The 27,446-nt window shown below is 37.7% G+C and overlaps 1 protein-coding gene across 6 annotated transcripts in view; it reads left to right on the top strand.

Annotated features, from left to right (window-relative positions):
* The first annotated feature begins 5,820 nt into the window (after positions 1–5,820).
* The window catches only part of dlgap4b (discs, large (Drosophila) homolog-associated protein 4b), a 140,211-nt gene continuing 118,585 nt past the window's right edge, over positions 5,821–27,446 (top strand). For all 6 annotated transcript variants that reach the window (XM_077573078.1, XM_077573079.1, XM_077573081.1 and 3 more), the window contains exon 1: positions 5,821–6,127. The gene's annotated coding sequence lies outside the window, so the exon portion shown is untranslated. The remainder of the gene's footprint in view (positions 6,128–27,446) is intronic.

The raw sequence follows: 27,446 nt of genomic DNA, 5'->3' as shown, positions 1-27,446 counted from the left end.
TTAGTGCCAGTAAAAATGATACAGACCCCCTCGTATGGAGGTAAATATGGTGCAGAAGACACTTGTACCTGTAAAAAAAAAATTGTAGTTGTATTAAAAAAGAATTTGCACCTGTAGAAAAAAGTATACATTTGTATCTGTAAAAGTTGTGATTTGTAACTGTAAAAAAAAAATTGCATCTGTAAAAAACAATTGTATCTGTAAAAGAAATAATTGTATCTGTAAAAAAAATGTGGTATCTGTAAAAACATTTTTTTTTTTAGAAATGACAACTTGTAGTCAAAGAAGTAGCCACTAGGAGTCACAAGTGTTTTTTCTGCTGCTGTCCAGTCACTTGACTTTTGCACCACATCTCTTGCTACAGATGGTGCAAAACTGATTCGTACTTGTAGAGCGCCGTGATTTGTACTCGTAGAAGAAGAGGGCGGGCTCTGGAGGATTTGGGCGGGCTAAAGCTCAACCTCATTGGTTGAGCGAACAACAGTGGGTTGATCTCAAATGACGCCACGTTTTATCAATAATATGCACAAGTCCGAAATACCAAACAAACAGAGTAGCCACACCAGTTTGAGCTTTAGCCCGCCCAAATCATCCAGAGCACGCCCTCTTCTTCTACGAGTACAAATCACGGTGCTCTACAAGTACGAATCAGTTTTGCACCATCTGTAGCGAGAGATTTGGTGCAAAAGTCAAGTGACTGGACAGCAGCAGAAAAACCACTTGTGACTCCTAGTGGCAACTTCTTTGACTACAAGTTGTCATTTCTACAGGTACAAATCACGACTTTTACAGATACAAATTTACACTTTTTTCTACAGGTCCAAATTTTTTGTTACAGGTACAAATCTCGACTTTTACAGGTACAATTTTTTTTTCCCAGTTACATTTTTTTTTAATACAATTTTTTTTTAAAAATTCACAGGTACAAGTTACTTTTGCACCATATTTACCTCCATACCCTCGGGCCATGGCTAAGGTACCATTCAACTAGTTTTAAGTCGATGTTTTATTAGAAGAGTTATGAAAATATTTGATTAAGGTTGAAAAGTTCCTTAGTGCTACTTAAACAAAAAATAATAATTCTGTATATTCTTCAGCAAGCAATGATTGACCTGAGTATGCAGTCATCCAAAATACATTGCAAACGTGTTTGTTATGTAGACAATGTGCACTAACTAACTGCTTGGGGCTATAAAAATATCTTCCATGAAACGTTTTTGAACAGCAGCAATTGGGGTGCTGATAGATCAAAAATGCGAAGATATAAACAGTATAATGGCTCTTCATACCACGTGAAAGGTTTTGAAAAGGCAACAGCAATCACACTTAAATTGAATCACACCTACAGTATTGTATCGCGTGACTTTTACCTTGCACATGCTGCAGGGTGCTCATTATGTGCACCAACTGTTAATTAGGTAGTTTATTCATTACTTTGAATGAATGCAGAAGATAATGATGACAGAGTTTTGTGTTCTCATCAGTTGTCTGAGTCAAACTTATTGATTCCTTCATGTTGAGGTCAAGCTCCCTCCCCTGTACATCACAGCTCAGTATCCCTAAAGCAAATCAAACAAGCTTTCATTCCCTGAGCTGCAGTATGTCAATGTGAGTGTGTCCTGGATACTTCCAGGAAAGTCCCACATTTAAAATCAAATTACCTGTGAAGAAAACACTTTGCAACCAGTACAGGGTGACAGGTTGTTCACGTTGTAGCATTTAGCAGAGGGCAACGGGTGTGTTGCTCTTCTAAATTGGCTGTGAACTCTTTCTGTTGACTTCTTAAAGTATTCTAGCAAATGCTGTAATTGAGGTTGCTCGTTTGCCAGTGACAGATGCTCCTAAGCTCTTGGTCAAAGTCTGCAAAATGAGAAAATGAGTAATGTGCTGTTATTTGTATTCATGTACCATTTCATCCATCCATCCATCCATTTTCTATCCTGCTTATCGGCTTCAGCATTGCCAGTGAGTTTGAGACAATCCGAGCTATTTCAGGCAAAAGACAGACTACACCCTGGACAGGTTATCAATCAATCACAGGGGAGACAGCTATTCCCACTCACATTCACACTCTCTTTGTGTGGGAACTGAACCCATTTAAAATGAGTGGGAATTCAAAATCGGTTCTTTTTGAGAACTGGTTCCCAGTTCTACTCATTGTTTGCAAATGAACATGTTCATAAATTTTTGGTGACAACAAAAACCATTAAAACTGTTTGTCAACATCTTTGCGACCTTTAACAAACCCTGACGAAAAACCAACATTCGCTACGCCTTCACCACTAAGTGAGATACTTCCTTTATTTTGCAAATGAGTGATGATTGATCTGTGCAATTTTCAATAAACAGTGTATTGTAATACCATATTTTTTTTTAAAAAAAAAACGTCTTACTACATTCACCATTCTTTGAAAGTTTAGATTTCCCTCGTTGATACTAAGGAATTCCTGTAGCCACTGAGTGCTTGTAATATGGTTCACCGAGCTTAAAGTATCTGCGGATGACATAGTGATGTTCTGCATATTTTAAGGAATCTCTTTGATTGGCCACGAATTAAGTCAGACGTGACCTCTCCCACAGTGGCGCCAATCTCATTCTCTCAGCTCTGCCAGCCTGCGAAGTTACCAAAAAGGTCTTACCTTGACATATGACATATGACAGAAGTAAAAGCGAACCTAATACCAATAATGATAATCCAATGAAACTGAAAACACTCAAAAGTTACAGTAACTTTCATGGTGATATCTCTTAAGATCCCTTTTTAGACATCCACTTATTTTTTTTGAATAACAAAAAAATTAGTTAGGAGTTAATCCTTTCAAGCTTGGTGAACTCGGCTCTCATACAGCACAACATCATCTTTGTTGACATCTTTCATAACAGTATTTATGACAGACTTTGAGAGAGAAAAAAATAGCTAAACATGCAGTAAGAATGTTCTGGCTAATGAGTTATTGTGCCTCCATCCATGCATCAATCCATCCTGCTGCTTGCTTATCGTCTCTTGCAAAGCAAACAGCATAGGAAAACCAGTAAGTATACAGAATTAACTTTTCCGATTGCTTGTGATTACATTCTTACGATCCAAATGCTCATATTATTCAACTCCCCTTTTAATTAAGTAGGTAATCCTCCATCATGGCCTCCTCTCAAATAGCACAGATGCTGCCAGGAGAAGGCAAGCAGCAGAAAGACACTTTGATCCAAATGAAGAATGAGCTGGGCGATATCTGCAGGGTGCATGTTGCGTCAGACATGATCGAAATACAAGGTGCTTCCAAGAAAATTCGAGCAGAATGTCTTACTTTAGTTCCTCATTTGTCCACATTAATCAAGATAGTCCAGATGGCATTACAAGAAATAGGAACGGCTGCACTGTGCTAAGTGCCATCACCTCTAAAGCTACTGAGTCCATAAGGAGTCATCAGGACCAGTTCAGTTACAACATTTTCTCTGGGTCTTTTGGTGATGGGTCCAAATAGACGCCTTTCTGTGACTCTTCCAGTCTCTCTGTATCTCTATTGTAACCTTCTGTGGATGTGGCACCCTATGCTCAGTGGCCACTTCCCTCATAAAACAGCATGTCAAAATGTGAACAGCATAATGAAGAGGACTGTTTTAAATAGCAATTCTAGTTGAACTAGGAAATGTATTGTTGATCGAATGCCAGTGTTTTTTGCTGTTCAAAAATCAAGTTGTGCAAGTACTGGCACATTAAACATTTGGACATGAGAATATCACTAACTTTTTGAGTAGTGTATCTAGCATCAAAATGAATGGTGACCTTTGGAGAAATACAGTACTTATGTACTATTTTCTCTCAGTTAGCAATCATGAGAGGGCTCAAATGTGACAGGTGGAAAGAGGCCTAAAAAAAGACAAATGTTGTATTACCTGCTGCCATTCAACTGCATTCATTTGACAAAATCTCATCTGGTGTCTGCTGCAGTTAATCCATGTGTGATTCCTTCTATGCCATCTAGCAGCCTACACAGTAAATTCTGTAGAGTAAATTTGACTCTATTTATAGTGGAACCAAATAGACTCAGTTTTAGAGTAATATTTACACTTGGAAGAGAGTAAAATAAAGAATTGAAAAAAAATAAAATAATAAAAAAGTCACTCAAGGGTTGAGGAACGGACTCATGACCTTCAGCATGGGAGACAGCCGATCGACTCCCTGAGCCATGCAGCTCTTGTTGTGTGCTAGCATACCGCTCGTGTCAGCTGGAAACTTCCTAACTCCAAGAGATGTTTTTGGTCTTCTCTTGTAGGTAGGCAAACAGTAGATGGGGCATAGCTCAGGCGGTAGTGTGGCAGTCTCCCAAACTGAAGGTTGGGAGTTTGTTCATCAACCCTTGAGTGACTTTTATTTTATTTTATTTCAATACTTTGTTTTACTCTCTTCCAAGTGTAAATATTAGCCTACTCTAAAACAGAGTCTATTTGGTCCCACTCTAAATAGTCATATTTACTCTCAACAGACTCAAATTTACTCTAGAGAATTTACTGTGTAGTAAAGAAGTTCCAGTCTATCCCAAAGTGATTTGAAGACTGACCGGCATGGTAAAAGAAAGTTGGCAGTGTGAACATTATCATGAACATTTTAAAGCAGAGAGGGACACGATTCTTCGGATCAATACATCATATATAAACAAAAGGTGTACCAGATGAAAAACAAGAGTCTTAAGTTATATATTTTGCATTCATGTCATTGTCATATTTAGTGTCCATGCATAGTGTGAACAAGTGACATTTTGCCCCACAATGGGGTAAGTTGTCTCACGGTATGGGTTAAGATGTCACATTGGATTTTACAACTAATGAAACTCTTCTAACCAGTCTATAAGAAATTGATGCAAGAAATGATATATGGACAATGCTTGTTTGAAAGTATATAAAGTTAAATTATTTTACTTTGGGTTGTGCTCAACAGTAAACTAGTGCTCATCTCAGCTCAAAATGTGCTATTCTCTTCTCAGACAGGACACGACCCCTGACCATATATACTGTATATATATATATATATATATATATATATATATATGAAGAAAACTAGTATTCCACTTTTTAGTTGTGCCTTCTGGCGGAGAAATCAATTCCAATGTGACAACTTACCTGTGTGACAACAAGCCCTGGTCTTCCTATAATGGACGGCATGAAGACCTCCACTCGCGAATGATGTAAAGTTGGCCGCTGTTAAATGCGCACTGCATTCCTCTCACGATCCATCTGGAACGATCATATTGCTTGTGTTTCCTTAAAAAGTATGAAAGTTGTTTTCAAGCACGCTGAAAGAAAGTAAATGTGGGTGTATTCACCCGTTAAAACCAAATTAAGGGACATCAGAAAATTGAATGGAGTTGGCACTTCTTCATATTTTCACCTCTGGTATTCTCTGTTAATGAGCTGCACTTTGAAACCGAATACAACAATTGCAATCATGAGTGGGTGAACATGCATGGCACTTCTTTCTACAAGATGGCATAAAGTATAATTAATATGTTTATTTCTTTTATCCACATTTTTGGGGAGATGCTCTAAGATTGTTTTTTTGTGTGAATGTTTTAAGGTAAAGTATATAATATATAAGGTAATATATATTTTTAAATAACAATTAAAACGTTAAAGTATTTGGTTATTTACTCTTAAGGTGAAAGCGCTTTTCAGCATCTCGTCAACCACATGTTTAATAATGCTCTCTCTCTCTCTCTCTCTCTCTCTCTCTCTCTCTCTCTCTCTCTCTCTCTCTCTCTCTCTCTCTCTCTCTCTCCCTCCCCCCCACCCTCACTTATTAGTCTGCAGCAGCATCCTCTGTGACACACAGAGGCAGTCCTCCTCTCCTCCTCTCTTCACTCTCCTCTCCTTCCAAGCACGCATTTATCACTCACTCTCTCCGCCTCTCGCCAATGGAGGAGTCTCTCGCTTGTGGAGCCGGTCAGTATCTTGTCGTCCTTTCTGAAAAATTCACCGGGCGAGGAGAAAAGGACAAATGCTGATTTTCGCCGTAAAGCTGCCCCCATTCATCTTCGCGTCTTTGGAAGATATTTGCGGTGCGTGGATAGAAAGAAGCTGCTGAAGTGGTCGTCGTCGCTCCAGCGGAGCAGAGGATAGGCTTCAAGCCAAGGTAAAAACTGTTGTTGCATTCAACTCTCACACGTAAAGTAAACACTGGAGGAAATGTTGAATTTAGATGTCAAGTGACTCACCAACGAAGTAAAATTTTGACTCAGTGATTATCTGTAAAGACATAACAGTGGTTAAGGACAGTTCATATGCAAAATAATGTACCACGGTTTGTTAACAAGACGCACGCACGCACACACACACAGACACACACACCATGGTCGACCACTAATTACAAGATAATTATGCTCAATAACTATGCTCATTTTTGATTGACACTGCCAGAGTGAATGTTTTGTTGCTTGATGATACAACCAAAATATTTGAAACAGCTCCCATGATGATGCAGTGCAGTTGTACACAACAGCAAAAATACAATCACTTATTAAATTGAGTTCAGTGTATATAGTTAAATGACAATCAAAAGGTAAGCATTATAGCTTTACCAACATTTTTGGAGCAGCTCCTGTATTTAATTTTAATAGTCAATTGGTTGGTTGTTGATTTTTTTTTTCATTCCGACAATGCAAATGAAAAAAGAATACTAGAACAAAAAAAACAGCATAGAAAGAAAACAGAACTGCAATTTTACATACATGTTGGAAAAGGGGCGGGAAGAAGTACAACATTTGATTCCAGCCCATTTCCATCAATTTCCTGTTATGTTGCGCACTTGCGGGTCAAATTGAGCCATTGTAAAATTTCAGTCCTTTTTAAGTAGCTAAATGTTTTGGGTAATTTGCTTTCCTGTTTCTTCGATTGCAGGCCACATTGACCCAGGATCTCAAATAGTGTTCCTGAAAAACCAATAATAGATAAATACAAAAATAAATAAATAATCTCTACATGACTCGCGCTATAGCGCTTTAGTTAGCACTAAAACCCTAAAAGCTCTTGGTCCAGAAAAAATATTCTAATAAGTAGTACGTGTCATAGCTCAACGAACTGTAAATATTAATAAATGGTGATTAATGGAGTAAATAATTTGATCTTTTTAGTTTTTTGGTCGGTGGTACTTGACCCAAAAATGGACTACCTTTACACGCAGTCAATATTCAGGTTAAGGTCAAAATTCCGGTTTCTGAAACAATCGAGGTAACACGTTTACATGCATGGTGGAAAGAGTTAGTCCCGTTTACATGCTAATTTGTGCTTGATTGAAATAACCCGTTCGGACCGCGACGCACGGGCAACGTATATTAAGTATCTAACGTAATTTTCGCTTTTAACTTACTATACGTTCAATAAAAGGCATATTTATGTCACTCACCACGCTAAATAAAGTAGTCGGATTTCTTCCTCGCTCAAGTTCTTTGCTGCGGGCGTCATGTTTGTTGACATCGGCTTGAGTATTTCCGGTGGGTTACACGCCAGAAGCACGCACGGACTTCTATACTTGTAATTACTGTATGTGTATATGGGCACAAACTTTGGCATTTTCGCCGAAGAGACACAAAATAACGTGAAAACGCAACGGAGAAATCAATGTATTGATTTCTGTATTGATTGACAGGGAGGCTCCTTTAGCAAGTAGTACGGAGCTGCGCATACAAGTTGTGACAACATAGACCAAGATTCCTTGCAAATTAAATCAGCGAAGAAGAAGAAAAGAAGACGAAGAAGAAAATAGCGAGCAATGCGAACAGCGGAAAAACATTGCCCCGATCGATTGAGGTATCCCGAATGCGTTTATATGAGCAAGAAATACGGTTATGAAATGAGTAACCCAGGGCAAACCCGAATAAGAGCATATTCAGGTTTTTGTGCTTGTTAACATGGCCAATTGGCCTTACAAAACGCCAAAATTCGGGTTTTAAAAGGGTTATTGCCTGCATGTAAACGTAGTCATGGTCACAGTAGCATGGGATCAAACCCAGAACCTCTGTGTTGTAAGATGACCAATCTACCACTGAGCCATGCCGGCCTCTTTTACTTGAAGAACTCGTGTGTCAAATTGACCCAGTAACTCAAATTAATTTCCTGACAAACATAACATAAGGCTTAAGTTATTTATCTACCCCTCCATTTATTTATATCTGTATATAAACATAAACGCATGCATAACAATGAAACGGATGTTGGCAGTCAATAACCCTCATTTCTGTATCTCATGAAAGATATTTTTCAATAAGTGTTTTTTAATTGGTTTATGTTAGAAAATTCTTTGTGCTCTTCCCTATATCTATTCCACAATTTGACACCACACACACATAAACCATTTTTTTTTAAGTGTACTTAATATTGTGGCTTTAAAACTCTGCCTTTGCAATGAGGCATGAAGTCAATTATGTGTAATAGAAGTAAAGTAGCAATAATGTTCCTTCAATGTGTAATCCTAATCTTATCCTAGTTTTTACGACGCTTGAACCATCATGACATTTAATCTTTAAAGATCATTCTGATTCTGGCTTAGAATTATTGATATAGAGGCTCATATGCACACGTTAACATGTCAACAGAAAGTAAACTCTACTTCTTGAGTGCATACTGGCCTGCAGTTTTGGTACTATAATGTCTTACATGCTCTGTAAGGGTGTTTTCAGACCCTGCACTGTTTGGTCCACACAAACAAAATCCTGGTGCGGACCAAACAAGCGGACCAAGACCCACTTTTTGAGGTGGTCTCGGTCCGCTTCCAAACGCACTCGGTGCGGTTCGCTTCGCAGTCTGAATACAAACCACGGCTGATCCGCTCCAACTGCAGGACATATGCGTCTTTTTGGGCTTAACAAGCCACCCTAGCCAAGCATCGCGGAGGGAATATTGCCCGGTAGTGAATATTGAGCTAGATTAATTCATATTCATCTGTATTCTGTTTAGCCACGGTGTTGTCAGCATGTCAGCATGCCGCCAGTGGTGGCCGTGGCTCAGGGTGTAGAGACGGTCGTTCAGTAACCAGAAGTCATGTGTCGTTGTGTCCTTGGGCAAGGCACTTCACACACATTGCCTCCAGTGCTACTTACACTGGTGTATGGAAGGTGCGAATGCTTGATGGTTGTTGGAGGGGCTGTAGGCGCACATTGGCAGCCACGCTTCCGTCAGCCTGCCCCAGGGCAGCTGTGGCTACTTAAGTAGCTTACCGCCGCCGGAGTGTGAATGTGTGAGCGTATGAATAATGCAACCACTGTGAAGCGTCTTTGAGTATCTGATTTGATAGAAAAGCGCAATATAAATCCGATGCATTATTATTATTATGTTGTGGTGGGCACGCGGAGCGCAACTGCTCCTCCGGTTACTGCACGCAATCGACGTCGCGTTCCAAAATTAGAAACAGCGTCGTGGAACCTCCGTTGAATAAGCTGCCAGTGACGCTTGCAAATATCTTGCATCTAATAACGCCACAAATATGCAGGGAATATGCAGCACGTCGGAATTTAATGTTTTCCTCTATTTCCGGGTTTGGTTATGCGTTCAGTCCTCGACATTTTTGTCCAATGGGAGCACAGATCGTCACGCGGTCGATGTGATTACGCAATATAGTCCACTTGCAAAAAGTACAGTGTGAATATGAACCGCAATAAACAAAAAAAATAATGTCCGCTTTTGGTCCGAACTAAACAAGCAGACTAATGGACCTTTCTGGTCTGAATACACCCTTGACACACTTTTTAGGTCATAGTGAATGGCACATCGGGTATTTCCATGTATTTGAACGAAATATCATCTTGTTATGAAGCTGCTGAAGTGAAACGGGAGTGTAAGAGACTGGTTTTCTGGTTCTTGGCCACGAAGAAGAATTGCTGTATAGATTGACATGTCTCTAAATAACCATGGGACCAGCTGGACTCTCTTCAACCAGATGGGTACAATAATAACGATAAGAACAACTGACATGTAGTATTACCATATTTCCTCAAATAGTGCACTATGATACTAATTGGGGAACATTGTCCATTAATTAGTGGGAAGCAGCTATTTGAAGAATTATGGTAAATCACTAGTGACAACATTACAACCAGTGTAACTATTTGTATACAAAAAAATAAACATTAAAATGTTGTATTGTAAATTGTATTGCCACATGATAACTGGAGTGTCCAAATATTTAGATAAGAAGGAGAGAGGAGATATTTTCATTTCACAAACTGTCGAGACCCCGTCTTTACGCCATTAATATTAGTCTAAATCTGCTCTTTTACAATTAGTGTAATTACTATGACTACATAGATAACCTAAGACACGGTATTTTCGCTTAGCCTATATGCACAACAACAGCTGGATCCTTTTGAAGCCATCAAATAAACAATGGATTAATGACTAGCTTGCACATTAGCACAGCTTTTGGACTGACCTGAAAAGCAGACTGTGTTAGTGGCTTCAATTTTCTCTCCCCGCCCTCCTTCCCAAAAAAGGAAGACCAAAAAAAATTGTAGGTTATGCTTACTCAGAGCCATTTAAGTCCATCTTGCCTCTCTTGTTCTCACTCTCTCATCCATGTTGCTCTCTCTCTCTCTGTCTCTGTCTCTCTCTCTCTCTGTCTCTCTCTGTCTCTCTCTCTCTCTCTCTCTCTCTCTCTCTCTCTCTCTCTCTCTCTCTCTCTCTCTCTATCCTGCCACTATGCACTCACTCAGACTTTGTCCCATCACATCTCGTCACTCTACCCAGCACTCTGCCCTCCACTGCTCATCTCCCTCACACGCACACAAAGACGGACAAAGGCTCGCAGCCATGTCTAGCCAAGCCTCTCCGCACTAGAGTATATGCATGTAGCTTGTGTCATTAAATGTTTGCTTGCGTCTGATTTCTTGCTTTGTTTGGTGATGGCGTGCGCTATTGCCGCAGCATTCCATGCTATACGATGACCTGTTTGGCCTCAGCACTGGGTTATTTGTGAATATTGTCTGTAAGTCTGATGAAAATGTTGTATCGCCACTTAATGAGGATTTTAATAACGTAATTAGGCTGTGTTGTCCCACCTCTTGTCCAGTCAAACAAGGTTAAGAGAGGCGGCAACATTTGTGTGAATCCGCAACATCATGCAAATCAATTTGCCATTGTGATTGGTTAGCTAGGATCCAATCATGAACCAAAAAGTGTTGACATCATCCAAATTATGTGTTTTTATTGGTTTAGACACGCACATATGTCATGTCCACTGCAATTATCTTTGGGTCCGAAGGGGTTTAAGTAAATAATACCAGATAAGGAAGATATCCAACCAGCCATTCTCACATTTAAAATGTAACTGAAAAATTTGACATCTTGACTTTAATTCCACCTTAAGCAATCAGTACAGACAGGAGTATTCTTCCTGATTGATCTCCGTTGGTCAGGTATTATTCTATTTTGTAGCAAAGCATAAGGAACATAGGGAAAATATGTCAAAGTAAAAAGTATCCATTTTACTTAGGAAATGATGTGGAATACAAGTGAAAGTTGCCCAGAAATATAAATAATGACATACAAGTCAAGTAAAGTAAAGAATAGATGAAAAGACTACTTAATTCCAGCATCAAAATATTTGCACTCCACAACATTCCAAGACTGGTTTCTGGGCATCAAATTGCCACAAGGTGGCGCCAAAGTCGTGTCTGATCGAAAAGTAGTCCTACTTTTCGATCAGATAGTGCTTTGATATCATGTTGAGGCATTTTAAAGTATTTTACAAAAATCATAAAGACGGCAAATAAATGAATTTTTCAGCAAGATAATTGGTTCAAAAAACACAATATGCTAATCGATATAGGGAAGCACTGCACGGAATATGTATTTTTTATGATTGGTTATGGAGGTCCGCATTTCACGTATTTTATTATCTCACGTATTTTGTAGACAGAAAGACAAATAGCACCATATTAAACCCGCAGCACGAAAGCGGGGACTCAAGGGTGGCGCATTCCATTTTCTTTTTTATGTGTTGCCTGACTAAGTTAAGAAGGAAGCTACGTATACTGCACAGGGTCATTTAATAATGTATAGGGCAGCCCTATATTAAATATCTGAAGTGGTGGCGTTGTATTGCTCAGTCTCCAGGGGACTAGATTCCACCACAGTGCATCCGATGACGGCATGATGTGAGGTTCTCACATATTTTTCTGTGACCAAATCACACACTGTATTTCTGTAGTTTTCTAATGGATTTTTTATTTTTTAAATAAGAGCTATGTCAGTAGGGTAGAATCTCGAGGAATGAAACATTCCAAACAACAAAGTAAAGGAACACATTTTCTAGCTGCAACAACTGACAAATAAGGTAGCAGACGTCTATATTTAAAACTCCTTACTGGAGAGATACAAATGTTGTCCTCCCCTGGGTTGAAAAACTGTCTCTGTCGCAGAGACAAAATCTTTAAAATCTTTTTCTACTTGCATCATTTCACTTTTATTAAAGAACTTTTTATAGAATCAGATCACAGCATCTTTGTATTCACATGACAGGTGCAGGTGGCTTCGGTTTAGGAGTGTTTGCAATTTCATCACACTCGTTTTATTAGCTTTCCCGTGCAGTGGCTGGGTATAATCACTCAGCAACACTGAAATTGAACAATTTGAAATATCAGACAATAACTGCTTTGTTCTGTTTACCAGTGAATAATTTGCAGCCACAAATAAGCATGTATAAGGATCACAAATAGAGAAGATTATGCGCAGTGAAAAATAAAAATGGTTCATTATCAGTAACACCGCTGTGATTGCCATTATAACAATTGAATTGACTGAAATAATGACTTTTAAATGAGATGTCACAATTTATTCTGTAATATTTGAAAATGATCAAGTCAGTGCTGCTTTCTTTCTCTTCAGCACTTTGTATTACTTTTTATCCTTGTCCGTTACGCTGAAGATGTTCACTCAAGCATGGAGTATGAGCTTACTTAATAACAAAAACGATAGATATGGTGAGCAATAGCTGGCGTTAAGTAGGACATCATGACATCTGTTTAAGCCTCCTGATGTCTCTCTAAAGCAGGGTATACGCATAGTAAATTTAGTGATGACAAATGAAGCTTCATGAAGCTTCATGAAGCATTTGTGATTTTTTTTCTTTTTTTACTCCTGTAGATGGCACTCTTGGTTTAAAGATGCAGTGGATTTTTTTTTTAATCAATTATTCCACTAGCCTTTTAATTTCAGCCAAGAGAACAATCTAGAAGAGTAAAAAAAAAGATATCTTAAGTGGTTCATGAAACTCATTTTCCCACCACTACTACTTTTTATCTGTCACAGTACCAAGACTAGAAGGTGGCTAGTCTAACTGTTAACCGATGTGGAAATACATTTTGTTGCTGTTCTTTTTTTCTCCTTGTCTATTTTTATTGTACTGATTGACTTAAGGGACTTTTCATAAATAATAATAATAATAATAATAATAATAATAATAATAATAATAATAATAATAATAATAATAATAATAATAATTATTATTATTATTATTATCATCACAAATACTCAGCTAACTGTGCCTCTATTTTGTGTGTGGCATTGTAGCCTCAGAATCAGGTCACTTCCTAATTGGCAAGTGTTCCGTTTGCAGATTTACATATGTAAATATTGAGCAGCTTTACAAATGTTTTATTGCCGGCCAGTGATCAGTTAGGGAAAATCACATTTCTACACACCAAGGTTAATTGTGCAGGATAAACTTTTAGAAACATCAGAGAATCAAGCCTTTGCTGACTTTTAATTAAAGCGGGCAAAATTTGGTTCATTTATCAGACCCTGCATTAGTTAAAGGTTGCTACATCAGGAATGCATGCTTGTTTCTCATGTCCTACAGCTGATGCCTTTTGTCCCCGTGTTGCAATGGGATAATAAATTCATTAAATTAGATACTATGTTGGTCAGAAGGGAATAGAGAATAAAGAAGAATACATATAAAGATGGAATCGTTCCACAAATTTGAACAGTCATCTTATCACTGAAGTGACAGTTAATAAAACACCATTTGTGTAGTACAGGCTGTCCAGCAATATTGTGACTAATATGATGTAGGTGAGAAAATTTTCTCCCTATTGCAAACAGTGCATATGGTGAAATATTGTCAACTGACGTATATCTCCTATCTCTGTGTGGCCGGCAGATTTGTTAGGAATTAAAGACAAAAATAAACTTATTTCAACCAACTCTACAGTTTGAAGGAATCTAAAAGTGTATCTACTGTACACTGTTTTTCAACTCAGGCTGTTACATCTCTAAAAAATGTGATGGTTATTTTAATATTTTCCATATCCATAGCAAGACTCCACACTGTAATGACATCATACAAGCAAAGAAAATCTGTCAGATCATTAAACCAGGTAAAAGCAATTTGCAGCGTGTACACATGGTAACAAGCTGTAACGCAAAACCAACATAGTTTATTTGAGGTTATCAGTAAGCAGCAATATAAATTTAACTGGAAGAATCGAAACATGTTTAGATGCTTGTCAAATTTATGTAGATTATTGTTAAATTTGGTTTCCTTGTATCTAGATTCCCAATCATTTTAACTATAAACAATAAATATTAAATAATTTGGATAGATACAAAATGTTGTTGTTTTATTCTGTGTACTCAGGATGCATTTTGTCACGTTGAGCTTCCTTCAACCTCTCTATCCACGGAGCCACACATCACATCAGCTGGCTAAGCCACTGCATCCTAACAAGGCTGTTCCACACAGTGGCCCGCATTAAGATGCAGAACACTCTCTCCGACTTTTTCCTCATTGATCCTTATCCTTTGGCTCTCCACAATGAATGATAGCCACAAGAGAAAGCAAAGCTCTTGTCTCTGGCATAGGTGATCGTTTGTTTCTTTAAAAAATGATGACAGTGCAGCTGGAATGAGAAGATGTCTCTCAATGAGGAGAGATCAAGCTGTCAATTCAGTCAATCACAATGTTCCAGGCAAAGGCCCATGGAGAGGTGGCGATTTGGTTAATTTCAGGCAGACGTGAAGAATTCTGCAGTGCTGGAAGGTACAATCTATACTGAGGAAATGTGGGGTGATTCACAAAAATAATAATTATGTAAGTGTGGCATTTATAACCAATCGACATTATTATCTTTTTTTTACATTAAAATAATTTCGTTAAAATTTTGTCAAGAACCTGAACATGATTTTGATGCCACTTTTACATTGCCTTGCAAACATATTCACCCCTTTTGCTTTTTATCCATTTAGTTCCTTTGCAAGCCTATCATAAGGTATGAGAGGTTTATTTACATTCTGTTCCAAACAGGATATTTCGTCTTGTTCTCGGCTTCTAGTTGATATCTGCAACTTTGGAAAGGTGTCATGTATAAGATTCAAATCAAGAAGGAGAACCACTGATCTGTGGACACATACAAGAAAACACAATATGTTTAAATTTGCTTTGCTTAAAACGGGATCAACCACAAAAAATAAAAATAAAAATAAAAATAAAAATCTGATTGCACCGAGCACATAATATGGCATCTCTTTGTTGCATCTTGGTATAACAGTGAATGCCAAAACTCGGTGTGGGTAAGGCAGAACAACCTTCCTTTCTTGTCATTTGCAAGCAGGATCCATATCAGTGCTACTGATTTTAGAGAATTTTTTACATCTAATAAGAGCGAGAAAATCATCCTGTTGTAATGGTATCATATGGCCTCACATTAAATAAATTCTGTTAAAAAAAAACATTCAACATTTCCTACATGGTGAGGATGAATCGAATGCACGCTAATGATGCAGCTTCCAACTGTTCTTTCTCTGAATTTATTACCTTAAAGCAGACACAACTAACTTTTTGTTTGCACACTAGAGACCAAAATAGGAACAATAAAAATATTAAATTTATCACAGAGAAGGATTAATGTCCAATTATTTTAACCAGAGCCGTGCATTATTTGTCTCTGGGTGCAGGGCCGGCCCTAAGTGATTTAGTGTCCTAAGCGAACATGCCGATTGACCACCCCCTCCCCCCACACCCTCCACCCCGCGGCAATTAATGAATAATTAAATCAATTAATTAATAAAATATATAGATATACAATATTTAATACCACTCCACACAATAAATACCACATTTCACAAACAACTACAAATAAAAAAGTTCATTTAAAAAGTATGCCTTTACTATATATTTGTTAACATTAAACCAGCACACAATTCCTATCTTATATAGATTCACGTGGTTATGTGAAACAATTATTTATGCAATTCTATTTGCAGTTATCTGGACTGGACTGACTGCTTTATTTTAAAGCCAGCAAGTTTTGCCTGGCTTTGGTGTACAGAGTAGCATGGGTGTACAATGGTGGAGTAAACAAGTTACAGTTAAGCTAAGAAGCTAACGCTATTTTTATATAAACATTGACTGACATACATACCACTATACTGGGCCCGGTTTTCCTCCTCCTACTTTCGCCGATTTCTTAATGCAGAACCTGATGGCTTGGACTTTTTCATTGTAAATGTTTTTTGGGAAGAAAAAAATTATATATATATTTTTGCCTTGCAATTTGGCACCCCCTACACTAGATGGCACCCTAGGGGACTGCCTAGTTCGCCTATGCCCAGGGCCTGTCTGTGTGAGCGTGGGAGCTTGTACAGTAAGTGCCATTTATCCATCCATCCATTTTTTTTTATAGCGCTTGTCCTCATTAAGGTATAGCGGGTGAGTTGGAGCATGTCCCAGCTGACATTTGTCATCAGCCAATCTCAAGGCATATGTAGACAAACAAGCCCGCCACCCCACAACTACACGTTTTTATTTTTATTTTATCAAATGCACAAACCACGCTCAGTCACTCACCTTCACAGTAGCCTACTAGGGTACACCTATAGTTAATTTTAAGTCTTAAATTAGCATGCATGTTTTTGGAATGTGGGAGGAAGCCAGAGTACCTGGAGAAAACCCAATCATCAGGGTCTGGTCCAGGATTCCAACCTAGAACCCCTCAACTGTGAGGCAGACGTAATAACCACTATGAAACTGTGCTAACAACAACAGCGATAATAATAATAATAATTTTTAGATTATGTATTTTATAGTTTTCTTTTAGATACTGGTTCAATTGCAGACCACTTTATCATCAGAGAATTATCATTCACAGTGAGTAGATAAAAAGTAAATTAAAAACACAAAGGTAAGCCTCCCTTTGGCTAATTATTTTTGCTTTAAATATAATAACTGCGACCAACCGAGAAAGTTGGTAGCCCGAGATAAAAAGTTACTCTATGGCAATTATTTTCGTTCTAAGTGCAAGTTTTGCTCAAAGCGTAATCTCACTGTGTGCATGGGCATGGGTGGAGTTTTATTTCTTTTGGTATTTTCATTGTGGGATGCAGCTGACTCGCGGCCATGAAGCGGCTCCCCTCATTCCCTTCAGTGCAGGGAGAGAGTCATTTAAAAGGAAATGCAAAAGATCGCCACTTGCAGATAATCTTAATTTGTCCGCTGTTGAATGGGCAATTGCAGATCGCCTTCCACAGCGTGGTTGGCCATTTTGACGAGATTACACCAGCATTAACCGTTCATTGCTTAATTAAAGAAACGCTACAATTCAATAAATAACAATACTTTGTATTTTCTGATGAAAATAAAAGGATTTTCAGATTTATTTCAGATTTATAAATTAGTCCTGTGGAAACGGTGATATTCTACCCCAATAGCTTTACACAGGAATCAGCTTTATTGATCATTAAGACACAGAGACCTAGTTAAACTGAATAAATAACCCTGGTGAGAATATAGTGATAACTTTATTATTCCTACAATATCCATTGCTACTAATCTCATGTCAGTCATGTCTTTATTCTTTGTTGCTGTATTATGCTGTGTAACCTTCATATTTAATGGCAGTGACCTGATTTCTCTCTGCTCATAGACCAGTGTATGTTGGCTTACAGGCTTGTATGTGGCCCACATAAGTTAATGACATTACAGGGAGGGTTAGCATTAATTCATGAATGTTAATATTTATATATGCATAAGGAAAATGGTTTAGAAGCAAAGTGTTGCCATTTCAATGAATACCTGCACTCATCACTGCCACTATGGTAATATAAAACATAAAATTAAAAAGTGTCAGGTTAGGGTGTGGGGTGGAGGACCCAAATGCAGGGAGCAAAAGCAGCAAGGCAAGGATGCAGTCAAAAAGGGGATTTTATTAAGAAAAAAGGCAAACAAGGTACTTGGTAAAAATAACAAAATCAACAATGTCCAAAAACATAAGTCAAAGCAACAAACCAAACAGGAACACAGCTAGGCAAGGAAATGATAACAACAGGACATGGCATGGGTGTGACAATGACAATGACTTGACAAGAACTGAAAGAAAGCAGGGAACTAAGTCCCCGTCCGGACGGAAGCAAAGCCGGCTTTGTTCCACGAACAAATCTCGTACACAGAAGCATTTCAAGACTTCCGTGAGTCCAAAAGAAGACGTTTAACGGCTATAATGTATATGCCAAGTCTGAAGTGGCGCTGTAGCGCAGCCACAGGGAGTTAACGGAAAGCGTAGAAGAAGAATCAGCGAAGAAGATGAACACTTTTTTCTAACTTTATTGCAATCTACAGAACAAACATGGCTTTACATGTATCGAAACAACAAAATGACACGGGAGAAGTGACAATGGCGGGTGATTCAAGTAGAACACCACTTGTTGAACGTGGGAATAAAGAAGCAAAATATTTTGCTGCAAGAGCTTAAGCAAGCTCAGGAGACTGCGCAAAAAGACTACAACACGGCTATCCGCCATTGTTGTTGACAGACTGACGGTTTGCACGTAGTCACAAGAGAATTGGCACATACGTCATCAATCTGCGACAATGCATTGTCATGGAGCTGCAACCATTACGTCATCACTGGAGAAGTATCCTGCATATGGTGTCCAAATCTTTCTACTCTGCAGCCCGGTTTCAAAAGTGAGCTCCGATGAACAGCCTAGACGGTAAGAAACTTGTGAGGATACATTGAAACTGGCTTTGGTGTGGACGGGGCCTAAATACACATAGTAACGAGACAATGAGAGACACCTGGACAAGACACACGTGGCTTGGGGAGCTGATTTGGTAACACCAGGGTCCGGGATGACAAGAACAGGAGGATACGATAAAACTTGACGAGACATTGGCAAAGGGAGACACACAAGGAAAACATGACCCATAAACAAAATCAAAACACAGACCATGACAAAAAGCAGGAATATTAAAAACACATTTAATTTATAAAACAGTTTTCCTTTAAAAGAAAATCTCAATGAAAGCAACTGTGTGTCCTATCGTAAAGTATGGAGGCGTGGAACAGCCGATGTGGAGTAAAAAGTTTTGACTTATACGTTTAAACGTATTTAAATATGTATATAAGTACTGTATGTTTGAACATATTTTCAAAAAACAAACAAACATAGCAATCCATTAAACATGACAGGCAACTTGCCTATAAAAAAAACCCTCTCTCATAATGCAACATCATTTTGATTGTGACTAGTTCTCATCATAAGCAGTACAATATATGCACACATAATGTAAATACACTTGGGTTTGTAGAACCATCTGGACAGCCAAAGTGCACATCCAAAATGCTGTGAAAAAAGTTTGACCTTGTTAGCACTTATTCCAGCTCATTCATTGGCCACACAAGATCATGCATATTTAATACAAATGCTCACTTGACCTTATAAAAGCCACAACAGAGCGCATACTCCCTGTAACTCCACCCCCTTCAGCCAAGTACTTTATGTGCTTTCCTGCGAGATGCTTTTGGAAAGTCACCTATGTGTGATTTAGGGCAGTCCTTGATGTTCTAAAATGACAGAGCAAATCTAGGTCCCGAGTTCCTCATGCTTTAAAAATAGGCCAAATGCCGACCTCATTGCCTCTGCCGCTGTCAGACCAAGTGGGAGTAGTGAAGGAGAAGTGACCAATGAATGAAAAAAGGGATGTTTTCTTTATTTTTATTTTCTTAAAGAGAACATTTATGGGTTTGTTTTTTTAACTGAAATATCGGCGCAAAATGACATATATTACATAGGTGCAGATAAAGAATAGCAGAAAGTGCACCGTCTCAGTAAGTGGAAGACGGTATAAAAAGAATGCACAAGTATGATGTAAACAAGCACTGCAGCGACTCACAAGCTAAGTGGAAGTGTAGATGTCCCTTTGAGAGCTGTGCTTTTGGAGCTTTTTTGTCCCACTTTGACAGAAAGGGGAGCCTTTTAACGTGGATTACTTTTAGCTTAATGTTTTGACATGTAAAAATCCATGCTCTGTCCTAAGTAAGCTATTGTCAAGGTTCTTTGAGGTCAGCTTCCATCTATTTTTATCTTGACTTTATTCTTTTTTTTTTCTCTCTCTCCCACATTTGAACTACTTTAGCTTGGACATTAATAGAGTGGGGAAAAAATGCACTAGTTTGGAAAGTATTTTTTTGACTGAGGGCCATCCAACTTTTCGGGTAATAGCCAATCAGGTAAATACTAGGCACCAATTTTATCAATTGCGAAGAAACACAATTGTGAAAATCAGATTCCATAACAACAAAAGATGTTCTTAACTTCCCAGCGGGATATCAGCAACAGGATTAGCAAATTGCTGTGACGGGCTGACATTTGAACCCTAGGCTAGATCTAGCTAGTGGAGTTAGGCCGCTGATAGTTGATCGTGATGGGGCCCTGACAGTGCCTGTTGGTATTATTATGAATGTTTGTGCCGCACCAACAGTATCTCTGCACGAGCTTGTATCACGGTTTTTATGAGGAGGGCAGATTTAAGAGGGATTGGCGCTTAATCCTTCGGGGGATGCCCATGCTGTGGGATAACAGCTGACTTCAGTTAAAGCACTGATACCCTGCACTTGTTGTAGAAAGCTCTGCATGCTGAAAACTCACTTAAATGCAAAAATGGAGTCAATGAGTGCGCCTGCATTTGTAAGTGATGGGTGTTATAATTTTTCATTATATTTAGTTTTTTATTTCATTTTGACTTTTGTTTTTGAAATCCAGTTAGGTTCAATCAGTTTTTAGAGAGTTTGATTTGTTGTTGTTTTTATTAGTTTTAGTATGAGTTTTAGTTTTTTAAATATATGGAGTATTTGTCGAGTGCAAGATTTTTTTTAAAGGTGACTATTTTGTAATAAAGTAAACTACAATTTACTATTTACAATTTAATAAACTACGGAAATTTTTTACATTATCTACAAGTTAAAAATATGATAAAGAAAAAAATTCCAACACTTCGGGGTACGCTCCAACCGCCTGTTTTAGCTAAAGATATTAACAAGCTTTCTCCGACAACAACAAAAAAACTTTCAAAAATATATAAGCTACTTTCATACACTGATAAAATGTCTTTACCCATCTCAAAATGGGAGACAGACTTGTCTATAGCACTGGAATCTGACTTTTGGATTCAAGTTTGTGAAAACGCATTTAAAATGACAAAACACACAAATTTACAACTTATCCAATATAAAATTATTCACAGAACATACATTACTCAATATATGATGAAGAAAATGGGACTCTCAGACTCCGACATTTGTCTCCAATGTTTACAAAACACTACAGACACTTATGTTCATGCTTTATGGTTATGTACTCCGGTTATGTATTTCTGGACTAAAGTCTTAGAAAAACTTTCCGCTATTTTGGACTGTAGGATACCTTTATCTCCAAACTTGTGTTTGCTAGGTGACCTAACAACAACTGACTTACCACATAAACAATTTCAATCTACACTTGTAGCCCTTACTATCGCTAAAAAAACAATTCTTGTTAACTGGAAAAATAAACAAACTCTGAATATCGACCAATGGTCTAACCTCCTCATAAATCACATTTTAATGGAAAAAATATCTGCCTCAAATAAAAACCAAATATCAAAATTTATAGAAACATGGTCTACGTATATATAATTTTTTAACCTTATTCTGGTTACTTAATTCTGTCTGTTAGCGAGAGCCACTACATCGTGATAACTTACATTGATGTTTCTGCATTTGGCAATTTATTATTACATTATATTATTAGTATGGGATTTTTTTTAATGGGCTTTAGGTGAACTGATGAATACACACACGCACGCTCGCACGCACGCACACACACACACACGCACATACACATACTCACCCACATACAAAAAAAAGTGTATATATATATATATATATATATATATATATATATATATATATATATGTATGTGTGTGTATATGTATATATATGTATATATATATATAAAAAAAAAGAAAAAAAAGAAAAGAAAAATGAGAAAAAAACCCAACTTTTTTTTAAATTTTTTGTTTTTTTTTAAAAAGGAGAGCAATGATGATGTCAAATCGAATGAACAATACTGAGCTCTCCTTAAAAAAAAGGAAAAAAAGTAAACTACAATTAGCTATAATAATTAGCTATGGATGAAGGCCTACAACAATACCAAAATAAATATATTTTTTAAATAAACACCGAAAGCTCAGATACAATATTAATTGACAAAAACTAATATAAAGGACATTTTCAATTCACTATTGTTAGAGATATTTCTATAAACATAATATCTAGGTTCTGTTCGATTTAAATTTTAAAAGCATTTTAGTTTTTATTTTATTTTATTAACAAAAGTGTTGTTTCAATTTTAGTTTTAGTTTTTTTGTTAGTTTTTGTCAAATATAATAACCTTGAGAAGTAGGGATGGGTGAGTACTGATATCAGGTTTCGATTTCGGCCGCTATCCGGCTTTATTTCAAGGTATCAGTGCTAGTGTATCGGCCACCTCCTTGTGGCCATTTTACACTCAGGAACTCGAAATTAGAAGAATAGAAAATTGCCATTAATTTAATGCAACTTTAAGGAGACATGCTATATTGTGATATATGGGACTTTCTTTAAAATGATCTCTTATTGTTTATGGTGAGGGGAACTTTCTGTATCAACAATGCTAGTGATATCGATACTTGGAGTCAGTATCTGTGAGCTACTCAAGAGTTGAGTACTTATACTGGTAACTGTCTGAAAAAAAGTGGTATCAAAGTGACTGTAATCTTGAAATAAACCAAGTTACTTTTGAAAAATGTTCATTTAACGCCTAATACAGGATTTCCTTGGGGTCAAAATTCCTTTGCATTGTTGAATCCACAAAAACAGTTCCATCTTTACTGCACAACTATAGAAATGTTTCCAATAAGTGTTTTTTTTCCCTTCCTTTTTTTGTCTGTGTATTTCAGATTGTTTTGGACAAAAAGTGATGCAACAAGTTTCATTTTGTTAAAAAAAAAAAAAAGGAAAAGTGTACCATCCAGATGCTAATTCTGGGTAAATATATATATATATATATATATATATATATATATATATATATATATGCATATATATATATATATATATATATGCAATATTATCTAGGTGTTTTTTTCCAATCACAGTCAAGTGACAGTTGTTACTGTGAATATACAACAGTGCTAAAGCACATGAACATGTACAATGCTTTGCTGCCAGCTAAGACTTCATTCAAGTCAAGTTGCATGTCTGACCTTGACCTTGAAGCGGAGCTGATCAAAATGCAAACTGTGACTGGGGCAACATACAATCCTATATGTAGTAGTCATAATTTGTACTAAATACACTCTAGTGTATAATAAATTTACAAACCTTCACTTTGCAGTAATGAATTCTTATTTACAATAAATATTTATTTGAAAAAACCTGAGTTCTTAATCTTCCATGGTAAGAATTAAAATGTGGACCATGTTATATTTCAGGTGCATTCAAAACATTGCAGGTAGAGCTTGCCTGATGAGCTGGAAATATTTTTCCCTGCTCTGCACTTCTCATGTGTGTACAAATGTTGCATAGCAGCTGGAGCCCTTGTAGTCACAACAGAGAGATCACGGAGAGGTCATGCCAAGTCTTCATTACAAAATGTGTGTTTTAAACCTGTGAGTCAACTTCATTCAGCTCATCAGGTACAGTCATGATGTGGCGACATATGTCAGATTGTGTCATTTGAGTGTAGCAAAGGAGATGATTGCCCGTATTAATTGGTAAATGTAGCTTGGTTGCGACTGGATGATTTAATGAAGTTTTCACTCAGGCTGGATAAGCAAAGGTCATATCTGAACATCTAATTTCTGGTTCATTTGCATGAATATAGAGAGAGGAGAGTTAGCTTGATTCGCTCGAATTTTTGTCCCGAATTTACACTATGCACAGGAAACTAGATGCCTTTGTATTCAAGAGGATTGTGTTTATGTAAAGCACACAATTAGCATTTTAGGAAGTACACTGGGCACATATACAGCAGAAACAAATAGGCAAGTCCAAGCAGAATTGACTGTTTGTCGCATGCAGCTGTGTGCCAGCCGTGTCATCTGAGGAGCTTCCTGTGGAGACAATGCTACTCAGTATTTTTCTGCTTTTTACCCTTCTAAGAGCTTAACTATGTCAGCAAAGCTATCAGTGTAGCTACAGGATTGTACACTCTGACTTGACTGAAGAAAAACTATGTAAATGTTGAGATTATATATGACTGCTAGAAATTACTGGTGCTTAACGGGAAAGTCAACCCAATTTGTATTGTTTTATTTTTTGGGATAATAATATGTTATCTATGCAGGCCCACTAGTCTAAATATGGCATTCTGGTTAATATTGCGTAAGTGGAATATGAGTTAAGCAGCAAAATTCAGGTGTGTTTATCCATCTCAGGAGGCGGGCATTTTGTCACTTGCTGTCGACTGAAGATGTCATCAATGTTGCTTAGGTCTCATATATCAACCAATAACAGCGCAGCTTCAGAAAACAGGTGAGTTGTGATTGGTGGTTGCCTGAGCCCTGAGCAACATTGATGCCATCTTCAGTCGACAGCAATTGGCAAAATGGCCGCCCAGTGAGATGGATAAAAATGTCTGAATTTTTCTTCATAACTCATATTTCACAAATGTAATATTAATCAGAATGTCATGTTTAAACTAGTGAGGTTATATATAACATATTATTGTCAAGATATGCTAAGATTGACTTCCACTTTAATCAACCCTTTTTTTTTTTTTTGCCATATGAGCCCTAACCCTAACCCTTTAATGTAAAGTGGAGTCCAAGTTTTAGAAAAGATGGAAACGTGTCTGAAATAGTAGATGGATGACATAGTGATAGTTTGTCTTTGGGCTTCCTGTACCTAACTGTCTGGTTCTGAATCAGAAGTGTGGGCTAATTGAGTGTAAATGATATAGCGTACTGCAGCAGTTAACATCCAGATGCACTCTCTTCATCGTGGCATTTAGAGGACACAAGCAGAGAGGCTCACTGACAAGGATTGTTATTTATGCTGAAATGTTACACATCTACATACATTTTGAATCAACGCCTGGAGAAAGTTGCATGGCCCTAATTTTGACAGGCAGCTGTGATTATCTCCCCCTACGGCTGTGTGAGTGACGCATTGCAGGCCTGATTGCATCTTCCCTCCTCAACGGCTCAAAGCCAGAAACATTTGCTCGGGAAGAAACATTTCTTTGTCTGCGGATCTGAAAAGTTCTCTCCATACCTCAACTACAACATTCTTTTGTCTCATTGTGCATGCATAATAAGTACATCAACAACAGCGTCTTTCTCCTTTGGTTTGCCTGCATAACAAATATTACATGCAGTGAATGTAAATGGTCTTTAATCAAGCGTATTTAGATCATATAAACAGATAAAATAGAAAAAGCAGATAAATCGCAAGCTTGATACACCAAAGCCAGGGTATGCCTGTGGTGTGTATGCATCATGTAAAATGCCAAGAAATTAGCATTAGCAATGGCCTTTTTTGAAGTTTCTGCCCTCAGGGTTTTGGAAGTCTAAATATAACTGGAGTGTAGTTATTTACATCTACCACGAGTGGGACATACAAACAGACAATAGGAGAGTCATGTGGGACCTGCCACACAATCATTTGTGTTCAAAATCCCACCATGACCATGTGCAATAAACAACTGCATTTTCTTTATGTCTACGTCTATTTGACTTTATGTATTGAAAGATTTGCAAATGGTGTTATGTTGACAGATGAATGACTTGTCGACAAAACTTGTAGGCTACTGTTTGTACCTTGTTCTTGGTATACAATTTCACGGTTCCGTTAAGCCCACATGTGAGAGAGGATACGAACATCACAAAAGTCATGAAGGATTGTGGTGATTGATTTATGGCCCTGTGGTGGTAAATACATGGGGGAGGCTCTTCACTGTCATTGGAGTACTTTGTTGTAGTGACATTTATGTTTGTTACCAGAAGCACTGAGATGGTTAACCGTTTTCATTCATATTAATAACTTTTAACCACCAGATGTTTTTCTTAGAAGTCACAGTGTAGTAGTTCACGCAATTCCAACTCTCACTGCGTGAATGTGAGTTTGAAACAAAGGTTGTCTGTCTCAATATGTGCCCTGTAATTTAATGGTGGTGGGTCCAAATTGTAGTCCTCCTCTCTCCCAAAGTCAGCTGGGATATTCTTGAGCTCCTTCCGACCTTGAACAGGGTAAGCTCTATAGAAAATGGCGAGATGGATTAGAATATGTGTTCAATAGGGGGGCAGTATTCTTGTATCATGCTGTTTTTCACCAATTTAATCCTCCGAATTTTCACATGCTCTCATGGCTTGCCGCCATGCTTCTTGAACATCTACTTGGTTATAGCATCTGTTTCTTTAAACCCAATGCTACGCTTTGCTAATCAGTGCAATGTCAACAGAATCAGATTTATTGGCCAAGTATGTAAAACCACAAAGGGAAACACGAAAAATTACAATGACCAACACAAGGAGACAGAACGGGAAGCCTGGTGGTACGTTAATTAGCAACCCGAGTTTCTCAAAATGGGGAAAAAAACGAAACATGAGGATGGAGGCAGGGAAAAAACAAGGGCCTAGCCGATCTCCTTCAACGGGGAGCACAGTATGGAACTGGGAAAATAAAACCTACACAGTAATTTCTGTAGAGTATATTTGACTCTATTGAGAGTGGGACCAAATTGACACTTAGAAGAGAGTAAAATACAGAATAAAAAAAAATAGAAGTCACTCAAAGGTTGAGGAACAAACTCACACTCTAAAAACGGATTGGTCAAATTAACACCAAAAAAAAGAAGGTTAAATTTGACCAATCTAGCTGGTAGTTATGTGTCCAACAGATATTTTGCTTAAAACAACCACTCTAGAATGCTAGGTGTTTTCAACCAATATAAATATTGGTGATTGAGCCAACCAATACAAATTGGTAATTCTGACCAAGATATTGGTTAATCTGTGTTAGAGGCTGACAAAAAGTGGAGTACCACTGATTGTCACACCCACCTAAGTGGGGCGAAATTCATTTTCCGCATTTTACCCATCCTCTGAGCGAGCAGTGAGCAGCCACAGGGGATGAGCTTGGGAATCATTTTGTAATCTAACCTC

The sequence above is a fragment of the Vanacampus margaritifer genome, chromosome 8, assembly GCF_051991255.1.
Source record: "Vanacampus margaritifer isolate UIUO_Vmar chromosome 8, RoL_Vmar_1.0, whole genome shotgun sequence".
In the NCBI taxonomy this organism is placed as follows: Eukaryota; Metazoa; Chordata; class Actinopteri; order Syngnathiformes; family Syngnathidae; genus Vanacampus; species Vanacampus margaritifer.
The sequence above is the reverse complement of the archived record's forward strand: the minus strand, read 5'-3'. Positions and strand labels throughout refer to the sequence as shown.